The sequence below is a fragment of the Stegostoma tigrinum genome, chromosome 12, assembly GCF_030684315.1.
Source record: "Stegostoma tigrinum isolate sSteTig4 chromosome 12, sSteTig4.hap1, whole genome shotgun sequence".
In the NCBI taxonomy this organism is placed as follows: domain Eukaryota; kingdom Metazoa; phylum Chordata; class Chondrichthyes; order Orectolobiformes; family Stegostomatidae; genus Stegostoma; species Stegostoma tigrinum.
The window spans coordinates 31,489,258-31,504,531 of record NC_081365.1 but is presented as its reverse complement, the minus strand read 5'-3'; the positions used below and the strand labels follow the sequence as shown (position 1 = coordinate 31,504,531).

The 15,274-nt window shown below is 39.2% G+C and overlaps 1 protein-coding gene across 3 annotated transcripts in view; it reads left to right on the top strand.

The window, feature by feature from the left end:
- cblb (Cbl proto-oncogene B, E3 ubiquitin protein ligase) overlaps positions 1-15,274 on the top strand; it is a 160,977-nt gene that overhangs the window by 78,744 nt on the left and 66,959 nt on the right. The window lies entirely within an intron of this gene.

Here is a 15,274-nt window from a genome sequence, read left to right as displayed (position 1 = left end):
TGCGTTTTACGGACAGGAAACATTTGGACAATTTTTCACATCACTGAGTAAAATACCTGTTTGGGAGATGAACTGTAACAGGCAGGCTAGGAGTGAATCATGTTTTGGAGTACAGGCCTTCAACTGTACAGTTGGTACGTTGTTGGGAATTTTTGATTTGATCCATTGATTAGGAGTGAATGCTGCTTCCGCTGTTTAATGTGCATTTAGCCCTGAGTTGTGATGTTGCAGATTTGCGGGTCTCTGTCTGTAACAAGTTGACAGTGTTGGTGTGCTGTCATTTGATGATTATGTAAAATGGGCATAGTTTTGTGGAACACATTTCCAATATGTTGGATTTTGACAACAAAAGCAATGCAAGGGATAAATTGTTTTATTTATGAAAGCAAACTTCTGAATCCAGTTCTGTTTCTTTCTCCAGCACTTTATTTTTATTTCAAATTGTTCTTTTTGTCCTCTGAATATTCAGATTGGACCTGCTTTTTATTCATTTTGTAATATATTTGCAAACTGGGCACTGAAGGCCAATGTTGTGTTGCAGCTGAGCCGTAAGAATAGTTTTTTTCTAGATTATTCATTCACCCATGATGTAGCTGTCACTGGCTAGACTAACATTTATTACCCATCTCTAATTGCTCAGAGGGCAGTTAAGAGTCTACCACATTGCCGTGGTTGTGGATTTACATGTAGGCCAGAGGAGGTAAGAATGGCAGATTTCTTTTCCCAAAGGACATTAATGAATCAGATGGGTTTCCATGTTTATTGCCAGTAGTTACATGGTCACCGTTAGACCATTAGATTTGAAATCAGCAAGAAAGAGCCGGCATCATGGCAACCATATAGTTGTTGTTAATCTTGGTAAAAACCCATCTGGCTTCCTAAATGTAATTGTACCCTCTAGTAAAGCAGTGATTAGTATGTATTTGATTTTTAATTTTCCATCAACACTTTAAATGTTTTTAGCATGATTTCATTATAAATAAAGGTTTATCTGAAATATTTTAAATTGTATTCCGTATAGACCCGTTTTTTGAGGACATGTCTAAAAAGATAGATGAGGGTAAAGCAGTAAATGTTGACTGTAGGACTTTAGTAAAGACCTTTGACAAGGTTCCACGTGGCATACTGGGTAGTAAAATTAGATCGATGGGATTCAGGGAGAGCTTGCAAAGTTGGCTTGATGATAGGAGACAGAGGGTGGTAGTGGAAGGTTGATTTTTGAGGCAGAGACCTGTGTTCCATAGGGATGGGCACTGGGTCCACTATTGTTGTTTATACAAATGATTTGAATGGGAATTTAGGAAGCAAGGTTAGTATGTTTGTGGATGACACCAAAACTAGTAATATAGGGGACAGTGAAGAAGGTTATCTAAGATTACAAAGGAATCTTGATCAATTGGGCCAGTGGGCTGAAGAGTGACGAAGGAGTTTCATTTGGATTAATGCGAGGTGTTGACATTTTGGTAAGACAAAAATGGGCAGGACTTATACAGTTAATGGTAAGGTCCTAGGTAATGTTATCAAACAGAGAGACCTAGGGGTACAGGTACATTGTTCTTTGAAATTTTCGCCGTGGGTAGATAGGTTGCTTAAGAAAGCATTTGGCACTTGTTAGACCATTGAGTGTAGAAGTTGGGGTATCATGTTGAATGACTGAATGATTTTATTGTCACATGTATTTTACAGTGAAAAGAATATTAAAATATAGCGAAAAGCTTTCACTGTCCCCATGATCCAGCCCCATTTTGAATAGCTTTAGATTAAAAAAGAAGCATCAAGAGAGTCCATAACCCTTCCACCACTGCTGCTCTGCCGCCAGCACTGGACCCAAGTGCCGTCAAAGTCACTGTTGTTCGGGTATCGTCATTCACTGCTGGGCCAAAGTCACTGATATCACTGCCTCTGATGGTAGCAGCTGATGCCAGGTCCCAGGCTTGTCTCTCTGCCAGCTGTCTCATCGATGCTGTCTCCGAGTCCTGCTCTGAGCTCACCCAGCTGCGTTGCTGCTGTCTACTAGAGTCCTCCTCCAAGCTCATGAGGCCACTGTCATGCTCCGGACCCCGACAGTCTGCCTTCTGCCTCCCTTGTCGATGCCACCAGTGATACATGATCCAGAACGTAACTGGAAGCAAAGCTAAAAGGGAAAAAAGGACGGGGTGAAGTAAAAACAGAAAAGCAGACAGAACAGATGAGCCATGGGGTCAGGATCCCAACCGCTGCCTACTCCACCACCACCACCTTAAACAATGGTTCCGGTTGTAAAAGATGTTAGTGAGGCTACTTTTGAAGTACTGCATACAGTTCTGGTTGCCCTGTTACAGGAAGGATGTTGTGAAACTTGAAAGGTTCAGGAAAGATTTTCAAGGATGTTGCCAGCGTTACTGGAGCCGAAATGTTAACTCTGATTTCTGTTCACAGATACTTCCAGACTTGCTCAGCTTTTCCAGCAATTTCTATTTTTGTTTCTGATTTACAGCATCTGCAGTTCTTTTGGTTTTTATTAAGGAAAGGATAGATAAGATTGTAATTTTTAGTCATCAGTCTGGGGAGAAATTTAATGCATTTTGTTTCTGGTTCCTTAGTAACAATTATGGTCCATTTCTAATTGCTCTGAGAGTCATTGCTGTCCTTCAATTAATGGTATTCAACAATGATGTTTGATAGGATGTAGGAAACAATTATGGTTACTAATGTGTTTAATCAGGACTGGAATATTTTTCAGATAATGAGGTGTGGAGCCGGATGAACACAGCAGGCTAAGCAGCATCAGAGGAGCAGGAAATTTGACGTTTTGGGTAGAGAAGAAGGGTCTCGATCCAAAACATCAGCTTTCCTACTGTGTTCATCCAGCTCCATGCCTTGTTATCTCAGATTCTGCAGCATCGGCAGCTCCTACTATCTCTGGAATATTTTTGATGTTGTTTTGTTCCATTCATGGTTCAGTTAATTGTATGTGTGTCATAGCTGTTCGAAGTTATACAATACTATTTCATCTGGTAGTGATGAAAATTTGTAATGCAAGGTAGTTTGGCTTTTTCTTTCCATTCATTTGTGGGATGTGGGCATTGCTGGTTGGCCAGCAGTTCTTGCCGATGGTGGTAGTGAGCTGCCTTCTTCAACCGTTGCAGTTCTCCTGCTGTCGGTTGGTCCTCAATGCTATGAGGGAGGGAATTCCAGGATTTTGACTAAGCGACAGTGAAGGAACGGCTATATATTTCCAAGTCAGGATTGAGTGGCTTAGAGGGGAACTTGGTGGAAACTGCCCATAAATCTGATGCCCATGTCCTTCTAGATGGATTGAGGCTCCTCCGGTGAGTTGTTTTAATTGTCCACCACCATTCACGACTGGGTGTGGCATTACTGAAGAGCTGAGATCTGATCCATTGGTTGTGGTTTTGCTTAGCAGTGTCTACCACTTGCCTTCACTGTTGGTATCCATGTTGTCCTGTTTGGTGGCTTCACCAGGTTGACACCTCATCGTCAGATATGCTTGGTGCTACTCCTGGCACACCCACCTGCACTTTCCATTGAACCAGGATTGATGCCCTAGCTTAGCAATTTCTCATGAGAGCTAAATGCTTATTTCTCAGATGGTGGTTCGCTCTCATACCAATTTTCAAAAACCCTCTCCTTGTATACCTTGGATGATTTATCAAGTTTCTGACAATAGCCTTGAACCGAGGTTGTGAAAACCATCAGATTTAAATTCATTGGATTTCAATTGCTAAATGCTTGTTTTAAATTAATTGGCTGATTCCAGCTAGTTGCCAAAAACATCAAAACACGCCTAAGGTTTCTATTTACACAACCAATTGATACATGTTTCAATTTCAGAACTGTGTGTACTCCTTTAGGTACTTAGACACGTTTTCTGCATAAATTAGATTAGATTCCCTACAATGTGGAAACAGGCCCTTTGGCCCAACAAGCCCACACCGCCCTTTGGAGCATCCAAACCCATCCCCCTATAACCCACATACCCCTGAACACTATGGGCAATTTAGCATGGCCAATCCACTTAGCCTGCACATCTTTGGACTGTGGGATGAAACCAGAGCACCCAGAGGAAACCCACGCAGACACGGGGAGAATGTGCAAACTCCACACAGACAGTTGCCCGAGGCTGGAATCAAATCTGGGTCCCTGGTGCTGTGAGGCTGCAGTGCTAATCACTGAGTCACCGTGCCGCCCCTCTAAGCTGAGACATGCGCTTTACCTCTTAAAGGAGCCACACACTCTTCTCCTTTATCATTTTTTTTAAACAAACAAATTCTAGCTTTCTGCCTTCCAATTCATGATTACTCTGCACAACATAGAAATTTTAAAAAAGCAGGAGTAGATCATTTAGCCCATTGAGTCTGTTCCATTATTTGATATGATCATGGCAAATCATTCAGCTCCTAACTCAAATTTCTCCTAACTCAATTCTAAATGGCCTAACTGATATCCCTAAACTGTGATCCATCACTGCCCTCAGTCATTGGGAACATCCTTTGTGTTTTTCCTGTCTAGTCCTATTAAAATTTTATCGGCTTCTGTGGAAAACTGCCTCATTCCTCTAACCTTCAGTAAACATGGAATCATAGAATTGTCCTAACTGATCCAGTCTCTCTTCGAATGCCAGACCTGCCATCCCAGGAATAGGTCTGATAAACCTTTGTTACATTCCTTCCATAGTCAGCATGTTCTACTGCACATATTGAAATCAAAAGTGCACAAAAGGGTGGCATGGTGGCTCAGTGGTTAGCACTGCTGCCTAACAACACCAGGTACCCGGGTTCGATTCCCACCTCGGGCAACTGTCTGTGTGGAGTTTGCACATTCTCCGTGTCTGCGTGGGTTTCCACCCAGTGCTCTGGTTTCTTTCCACAGTCCAGAGATGTGCAGGTTTGGTGGATTGGCCTTGCTAAATTGCCCATAGTGTTCAGGAATGTGTAGATTAAGTGAATTACAGGGAAAAGGGGCACGGATGGGTCGACGTGGACTTGTTGGGTTGAAGGTCCTGTTTCCACACTGTAGGGATTCTATGATTCTGTGAATACTCCAGGTGTGTATTCGCCAAGGCCCTGTACAATTCCAGCAAGACACCACTTCCCTGAACACACATTTTCTCACTGAAGACCAACATACAACTTGCCTCCTTCACTGCCTGCTGCATCTTCCAGCTTCTTTTCAGCGATTGGTATGCAAGAACGCTGAGGTCTGTTTGCATCTCTGTTTCCCAACCTGTCCCTCTTGAGATAAAAATCTGCTTTCCTGTTTTTGCTACCAAGGTGAGTAACCTCATATTTATCCACATTATACTTCACCTGCCAAGTATTTATCCACTCGCACAACTTGTCTAAATCACACTGAAGCATCTATGCATTGCCCTCACCATTCATCATCCCACCAGGCTTTGTTGCTTGCTAACTTGGTGATATTACATTTAGTTCCCTCATCTGTATCATTTAATATATGTTGTGAATAGCTGGAGTCCAAACACTGTTTCCTGTTGTCACTGGCTGCCACTGTACTCTTTGTTTCCTGTCTGCCAACTCCACGCCAGTCTCATGCACTTTAATGTTGCATGCTAATTTCTTATGTGAAAGCCCAAGTAAACCATTTCCACTGGCTTCCCAGTTATCACCTCTAAAAGTTATATCCTCAAAAACTTTCAGTAGATTAGAGCAGGGGGAACACTGTGTGGCCTTGATCTTTACTTCCATACCTCATCCCTTTAAATTGAGTCTTTGGATTCCCCTTAATATCAGTGTAGAAGTCCAGAGAAGTGTCAGATACTCTACAGTCCTTCTTGTCTGTGCATTTATATTAATGCCTTTACAAACTATAAACCCAAAATGAAGATCTTACAAGCTATAAGCTGCCTTTTCTTGCCACATGTCTCTTCTTTGCATTTTTCCTGGACTACTTCACTGTGATGCATTTCCCAAATTGCTTCGTGACGATACTGCAGCAGGACACTCATCCCGGCAAGTTCTTTTGGGAACTCTTTGCTGTCAAACATCCACCATTCAATCAATTCCAGTAAAGCAGACAAATTGATATTTAACTTGTTCCCATCTGAGGGACCTTGCTGGATGGAAGTTTTCTCAGTTTTGCTTACAATACAGCAGTGACTGTACTTTAGAAGTATTCGTAGATTGTATGTACGGTTCATTTGAATTTTTGACACATTGAGGTGGTGTGTGAAAGTTGTTAGAAATCATTTGACATCAGGCACAAGAAGAATTTCAGTGGCCTGAAGGAAAATTGGCTGAAAACCAAAGGTTCAGATAAATGTGCATTACTTGGAATGTAGTAGGCTTGAAGTAATTTACCTTTGGCCAAGTTATGCATCCACTTTTATTCCTTGTATAATTTGAACTTCTTTGTGAGGCTTGTTATCAATAGAAAGGTATGAAGTTTGGCAAACATGCATGAACATGTTCTCAAAATGTGTAGACTTTAGCAAAGTGAGGTGATACCTCCTTGCAGAAAAGCATGAACTATAGCTATATACTTTTACACAAGGGGACATTGTATCCTGGTTTTCTAGGGACAGTACACAGACGATTGTATTGTGATTTGGACAAGTAAGATTTTGATCTGTCCCAATTTATAAAACATTTTTCCTGATTTTAAGTACCACAACTGGACTAAACTTACAACCTAAACCACCACCATTACCATCGCCTCACTCTTACCATCGCCCCCCCCAAACACCACCAACAAGCTGTTGACCCCTGGTGTATGTGTGATTTTCCTGAAGAACTCAGTTGAAGAAGAAACGGACGTGGAGCCAACCTATATGATTCATAGGGCCTGTAGGTAATCAAACTAATGAATAATGGCTAAAACTGCGATGTGTAGATGCCCTTCGAAGCCATTCTGACTGTCTTCGAAGGTAAGGCTGTTTTGGACTCTGTGTCTTATTTTGCTTTGGAAACATTATCGTCTAATTTTATAGAAAGGCACTGAAGAATGTGGATGATAGAGACACCTAGAGGTTCAAATGTATAATTTCCTAAAAACACAAATGTGGATAGATCTTATGACCTGTTTATGGTTTTTTGCTTTTAATATTTGGGGCCACAGAGTAAATATAATGAGTCAATGATGGATTCATGCAAAGTATTAACCAGGTGGCTCTTCAGGTCCAATTTGAATGCCCTTATGCACGGGATGCAAAAGTCATGGACCCTGTAGAGGTTTAGATTCTACAAAATGATGTTTAAAATAGAAAAATATATTTGTGAGCATGGACTTGGTATGCTGGAACTATTGTCATTGGAGTAGAGAGGTGAAAGTGGAGATTTAAAAATTTACAAAACCAATAGAGCAAATAAAATGAGAGTGCTTATTCTGTTTACAGAATCACTGAAAATAATTACTCATTTGACATATTTCTTAAGTTTGAAGAAGGTAGTTTAGAATATTACATATAAAGATTATTGTTATGCAGAAATGCTTTTCCACTGGGAGTGAGAAAGGTTGGAGCAAAGAGCATTTATTCCATCTCCTATTTAGAAAATTAGGTAAATGTTTGCTATTGAAACTACAAGGTTCTAAGAAGGGAACGTATAATGGGATCTATTTTTGAATAATCCAGAAAAGCTGATTTTGACATGGCTATTGTCATTTTCTATATCAGAACAAATTTGTTTAGTATGTTTGTACCTTGTTTGCAGTAGAATTTTATGCGTCTCAAGTATCCCAGTCAGTGTTGATTTTAACCCTTATGGACTGTAATAGTTGTGAGCATTTTAAGAGTATTAATTTTCATTGGAGAAGAGGATGGGCTCAGTTATACGACTGGAAATGAATTGGTACCCGGTATACAGGACTGAACTGCTGATGAGTAAGTCTAAAGTCAGACAATGAGGAGTATTCAAAGAAGTAGCATTAGAATAGTTAGGTAGAGATAGTAAGGACTGCTGATGCTGGAGTCAGAGATAAGACAGTTTGGACCTGGAGAAACACAGCAGGCCAGGCACCAGCGGAGGAGCAGGAAAGTTGACATTTAAACTTGAAACATCAACTTTCCTGTTCCTCTGCTGCCTGGCCTGCTGTGCTTCACCAACTCCACACTGTGTTATCTTAGAATAGTTCGGTAATTGTCTTTTGACCATTGCAGGCTTGAAGGATCTTTTTTGGTGTGCCGTAGCCATCTATAGTATAGTAACATGCAAAGTTGTTAGATGCCTCATACTTTTTCTGTACTGAAGCTACCACAGTCAACAAGTATGGTACAGATTAACATCAGGCTACTAGGTTGAGGTTTACCTAAATGTAAGGAAGTTTGACTACTAATCTGGAGAGCTATTTAGACAAATCACAAGGGGATAGAGAAAAGAAATGAGATGCAAATGAGAATATGGAAAAAAATGCAACTATTAAAGCTTACAGTAAAGAAATAGCGAAGGGGAAGGTCAGTAAAGCTTTGCAGGTGAAACTATAATGGGCACAAAGGGCATGGCAGAAATGCCATTGTTAAGTGACCTTTTTGTGTTTGTTTTCACAGTGGAGGAAGGGAACAAAATGTTATTGGTAAGAAGGAATAGAAAATAAACCAAGTGGAAGAAGTTCAGTTGACTGCACTGAGAAAATTGAATGACAGGAGATGGGAGAAAACTTATGATGATCATAAATGCCTGCAGAGACCAGTTGGACTGACTGCTTGTTTTTGCGTTAAATTCTCCATAGTTACACAGTTAAGTAGATTAGTAAAGAAATAATGAAAGTAAAGCAAGTGAAGAACTCTGCAAAAGTTTCAGTAAAAAGAAAGTTTTAAATGTACCTGACCTTGAGGAGACGTTAAAAGCAGATAAACATGTTAAGCAAATACAGTAGCAAAGGATATGGCAGACTGATAAATGTTAAATTTGTTAAAAATGATGACAGATCTAATAAATGAAGTTACTGGTGGAATTAGATCAGCTGAAGTGTAAAACTTGACTATGCTGTAGTAGCAAACTTGCCTGATCTGTAAATGTTTTGCAATGAATCCTGACTATGGGTGCTAGGGTAGATAACTGGGTTGACTATATTGCAATAATGGAGCGCTGCTTTGTTATAGAGCCATAGAGTTGTACAGCATGGAAACGGACCATTCGATTCAACCTATCCATGCTGACCAGATATCCCAAATTAATCTAGTCCCATTTACTAGCATTTGGCTCATATCCCCTTCCTATTCTTGCACCCAATAGATACCTTTTAATTGTAATTGTACCAGCCTTCACCACTTCCTCTGGCAGCTCATTCTACACAGGTACCACCACCTGCGTGAAAAAGTTGACCCTCAGGGCTCATTTAAATCTTTCCCCTCCCACCTTAAACCCAATCTCTCTGGTTTTGGACTCCCACACCCTGAGGAAAAGATCTTGGCTGTTCATCGTATCCATGCCCCTCTTGATTTTATAAATTTCTGTAAAGTCACCCCTCAGCCTCTGACACTCCTGGGAAAATAGCCCCAGCCCATTCAGCTTCTCCCTTTAGCTCGAAACCTCTAACCCTGGCAACATGCTTGTAAATCTTGTCTGAACCCTTGCAAGTTTCACAACATCTTTCCTGTAGCGGTGAGACCAGAATTGAGCACAGTATTCCAAAAGTGGCCTAACCAAATTCCAGATCAACTGCAATTGACATCCCAACTTCTATACTCAAAGCACCGACCAATAAAGGTTTGGTTTGCGTACCAAACACTTTCTCACTACCCTGTCTACCTGTGACTACACCTTTTAAGGAACTAGGAACTGCACCCCAAGGTCTCTTTGTTCAGCACGCTCCCAAGATCCTTACTATTAATATATAAGTCCGGCCCTGATTTGCCTTATCAAAATGATGCACCTTACATTTAGCTAAATTAAACTCTATCTGTTCATCCTTGCCAATTTGCCCGTCTGATCAAGGTCCTGTTGGACTCAGATAACCTTCTTCACTGTCGACTACATCACCAATTTTGGTGTTATCTGCAAACTTACAAACCATTCCTCTGATATTCACAACCAAATCATTTATATGAATGACAAAAAGCAGTGAACCCAGCACCAGTTCTTGAGGCATGCTGCTGGTCTGTCTCCTACCTACAAACCAATTTTGCATCTAAGTGGCTAGCTCTCCCTGGATTCCATGTGGTCTGAACTTGCTAACAAGCTTACCACGTAAAACCTTGTTGAACCCCTTGCTGAAGTCCATATAGATAGTGTCTACTTCTCTACTTTGTAACTTCTTCAAAAATCTCAGTCAAGTTAGTTGAAGGTTCTGAGTTCTATCCAAGACATTAAATAGTGACTTTTTCTTGTCAGATATTTTTAAAAATCTCATTCATTGATTTGCCTTCACAGGAAACACAACCATTTGGCCTGTTCAGGAGAAACTCAAAAAACCAAGGTATCCAAGCTGCTGAGTTTTCAGTTATTGCTGGGCTCTTTCCAGTACAAGGGATCACTAACTATGCACATGCAGTGTTCAGAACTTTGTGGTATCACCCAGCCAGATTTTGAGTAGGAACATACACACTACTATCCTGGGACCTATCTTGATGCTTAAATTCTGCTTACTTTATACTTTCCAAACATTAACTTAAAATTAATGGCAGGGAAAGTATTTTAAATTGTTTCCTTAGCACCAACAATCTCATGTTCAGTTTCTTGGCCAGAGCATCATTGTCGAGTTATGCAGGATTATATGTCTACTTAATGTGACTTGAATCTCGATTTTCAAGGGAATTCATTTATGACAGAGATGTAGAGCATCTGAATAGTGCTGATTGACTCCTGCAAGCCAAGCATCTTGCTTAAATTCCTGTTTAGTAGAGGTTGTTTTTGCTAGAGGGTAGCAGGGAATACTCTTTCCACTGGGGCACGTGATGTGCTCATTATCATGGGCAATGAATAAAACTATCCTGAGGTAGAGCAGTTTGGGGTGACTTTTCCAGGCTGTATGCTTGTGCGAGAACCTTGGGCATCTTGAAGGAAGAAGGTAGAGATGACCTTTGAATAGACAAGAGCAGTACTTTTAATATCCTTTCAGGTTTAGTTTGAAAGTGGCAAAATGTCAATAATGCAAAAGCTCTGACTCTGGAAGTCTAGTCTAAACTTAATTAAGATTGCCTTATGATTGTGGAAATCGTGAACAATCTAGAACATTGCTTGTGTTAAACACTTCCTTCTTGGCACAATTTGGGACTTGGCTGCATTACAGCAAATTCATTTGCTTCAAATTATGTTAATTTTCCATTTTAACCCTGAATGGTAATCACAAAAAGTTAAACTTGCAGACTTTGAGGCTTTCGTTTGCAAAATGGAAGGTAGATACCACACGATGTTATTGGGAGAAAATTCTGTCACTTTGTATTCATTGTAGCCTGTGAAACGGTGCTGTACATATGCTTAAAAGTGTCAAGCTTCAGGTAACTTTATTGAGGGCATTTTCAGTTGAGGCAGCTCTCTCTCAGTTCAGTATGGCTGAATGCTATGAATTATCTCAATGTTGTACAATCTTTTAAAAATTAAGTTTTCAGCTGTTTAACTGAACTGTTAGTTCTAATATTCAAAACTCATGACTGTACCTTTCTCTGTACAGAAACTAATATGATATCACAATATCAAATCTTATTCTTGTCCTATCAAAAAATAAGTTGTTTCTGCATTTGCAGCTGTACAGATCTACAAAATTTAGAAAACATTTGCTCTATGCTTCTTACATGTAGGTTTGAACGCTCGCTAATGAGTGTTTTCTTCTTTTGGTAACACAATGGTGCCAGCCTATTTGCCATAACGAACATGCACCTATACATTTGTGGATCAGATCCATCAAAAATTTGCTGTTTTAGAAACAGTGACTTTGCAATCCAATTGAGGCTGATAATACACTTTACCAGCCTATGTTCAAATAACACAGTGAGTTTTGCACGTTAATGATTTCAATTCATTAGTTTTCAAAGAAGACTGTATTGGACAGTTGGCAATACTGATATTTTTCACATCTTGAAATAGGTTTGCATCATCAAAAACAAGATAAGTTGTCTTTAATCTTGTACCAATTTTGTATTCCCAAATACATAGGGTAAGATATCTGCAGTAAGGTTGATGTCCATTTTGTTTGTACTTTTGTGTTTGGTGGAAGATTAAAATATTTGCTGAATTATTATAAACACACTGTGGCAGTTAAGGTGTATAATATACATAAGAGTTCAATTGGGATTACTGCTTTGCAAAAGTTAGGAAGTACAGTTTTTAGTAACAGTCTATCTGCTGTCTATCACTGTTAGTTAATACATTAATTTTGGCATCACAAAGCCAACTAATGCCAGTCATGAGAGTATTCAAACTTATGACTTTGACATGTCTGGGAGAAGAGTACTTTTGTTCAACTCAGTTACCAAGTACTTAGAATTATGTTCTTAAGCCTGAAAATGAAGTAGTGGTGTTACTGAAAGTTGGAATCATTGTACAGTGAGTATGTCGTAATCCCTGAGTTAACATTTTCCTCTGTTAGTCTGCACCTGAGACAGCATGGCTGAATCTTGTGCAATGCATTTCATTAATACTCCTGGAATTCACCGCTGGTGCTTTACATTAAGGACTTTGTAGAATTAAATCAGTTTGTGTGGCAGCGATTTCTTTAAGATATAACCTTTTCACTTGCTGTATGAAAGACGTCATTTCTGTGTTTCATCTGATGTGGTGTTTCAGCAGGGGGCTGAGTGGTTTCCTGTTTATGAAGCATCTGGTGTTGTATTTGACAGCTGGAGAGCTTTGAAGACTATGAGACATTGTCATTTTCCTCATGTAATTCTAGTACATTAAAAAAAATTGAAATTTTGAGTACATCCCAAGTCTGTGCTCCTGGTAATTTATAGGAACATGCTTTTAAGTCTGACTTCTTGTTTCTACAAGCAACAAAATTATAGGAAATAATTTAATTTGCTGAAACCTCATTCACTTATGCAATATTGAGATTGAGCCATAAATATTTGTTTTGTTTTAAATTTATTTTGATGACATTACACATTTTCTTTCTTATTTCGGTTTTCCCTTATATTCTATTGTTACTTCTGCATTTTTATTTTCCTTGTCTAATTCACGTTTATTAATTTTGTCTTCAACTACTTTTCAACCATCCTTGTTTACCCTTCCCCCATTGTAATGATCCTGGTCCTATGTGGGATATGCATTGTACCCAAAATGTGAAGTCCCTTTTGGGAACTTTGTAGTTTTGTAAGAACATATTGTGGAGGTCAGAACTATGGAGAGTCATTTTTGTAAAATTAAACAAGAAGTTAATTGAATGGGAGCTTCCTAATGTCATGGAATGGAGTCACTTAATTTTAGATTTCTGACAAAGTTGATAAATAATTTGAAGAGCACCATTTAGTTCAAGGATAAAATTGATGTTATTAACGGCGTGAAAATTTTGTTTTACCGCATCTTGCTAACTTTTTCTCAGCAAAATGCTAGTGATTTTATGCATAATTCTGCAGTATAACAATAATTCTTATTTCTGTGTCCCTATGGAAAGTGAGATAACAGTCCCCACTAACCGGTTTTCAGTGTGTTGTACAGGATTTATATCCCTTTAAAGTGATCAGTATTTCACAACTGGTTCTGCACCAAGTCTCTGTTGTTTACATCAGTGTAATGCTCCTATATAACCAAGTGTGCATCTTTTTTTAATGATTAGTGGACAACAAAGTGGTAACACTTGTGGTTTGTGGTTTGAAGAGAGAGGATACTGAATAGTGTTGAGTTTAAATTGATATTTGTTACATGATTGGTCACCAGTAACATGGGTTTTTCCAGAGTTTTTGACTTCCTTAATTTGTTGTATTGGAGGTTGAGTTAGTTTCATTTTGCGTACCATCATCTTGACCAGATTATTTAACTTCATTCGTTTTTAATTTACCTGGATGAATCAACTTGAAGTGTGATTGAATGAAATTTCAGTATTTCATTAGTGGGTTTAACAAAACTGCTTCTTTGTGCTCCATGGAAATACAAATAGAAATTAGAGTGTTGCTTTTCGTTGCTTCAGATACAGGGAGATCTGAATGCACGTAATGTAATTAACCAAGTTTATGCTGAGATTTAGTTGAAAAGTGTGCAAAACTTTAAGCACTTATTTTGGTTATCATTTTGTTCAGAGTTGTACACATTTAATAATCATTTACTGTTGATAATTGAAAAGAAAAGTCCTCTTTAGAATAGATTTATATGTTGTTTCTAAATTTGTAATTTTAAGCAAAAAATAGCTAGATAGCGGAATCAAAAACAGAAATAAAGAAAACACAGTAAGCTGAAGGGTCTTCAACTGTTAAAGAGTCACTGAAAATGTTAACCCTGCTTTTCCCCCAACAGGTGCTGCCAGGTCCACTGTGGTTTTTTTTCCAGCAATTTCACTATTTGTTTCTGATTTCCAGCACGTGTGGTTTTTTCCCCTAACTAGATGGCGTTTCATTTCTGAGTATGGAAATAATTTCAGTCAAAATGAAAAGTTAATATGGTACAATGCATTTCAAATAATGTTGTCAAGGTTGGATAGGAGTAACGCTTTTTTTAACGCTTAAGTCAGGAATGCAAGACTTTTAAAAGAGATCTTTTGTGGTCCTTTGTTTATCAGAGGAGGTTTACCAGGATGCTGCCTGGACTGGAGGGCTTATCTTATGAAGAGAGGTTGACTGAGCTCGGTCTCTTTTCATTGGAGAAAAGGAGGAGGAGAGGGGACCTAATTGAGGTATACAAGATAATGAGAGGCATAGATAGAGTTGATAGCCAGAGACTATTTCCCAGGGCAGAAATGGCTAGCACGAGGGGTCATAGTTTTAAACTGGTTGGTGGAAAGTATAGAGGGGATGTCAGAGGCAGGTTCTTTACGCAGAGAGTTGTGTGAGCATGGAATGCGTTGCCAGCAGCAGTTGTGGAAGCAATGTCATTGGGGTCATTTAAGAGACTGCTGGACATGTATATGGTCACAGAAATTTGAGGGTGCATACATGAGGATCAATGGTCAGCACAACATTGTGGGCTGAAGGGCCTGTTCTGTGCTGTACTGTTCTATGTTCTATGTTCTATGTTCTATAAAAGAAATAGAAGTTTATTTTCCTTGAAATCCCCAATTTGAAACCATAGTGGTTACTTTATCTCACTGATTGCAGTTGTAATGGATAGTGAGGGTGTACTTGAGAAACTACAAAAAAGGTAACTGTTTCTGAATTCCAGGGCTCTCCAGTCCTCATAAGATATTGTACTGGTTATTGATGTGTCAAATCCAGTTTTCATAAGGATGTTGT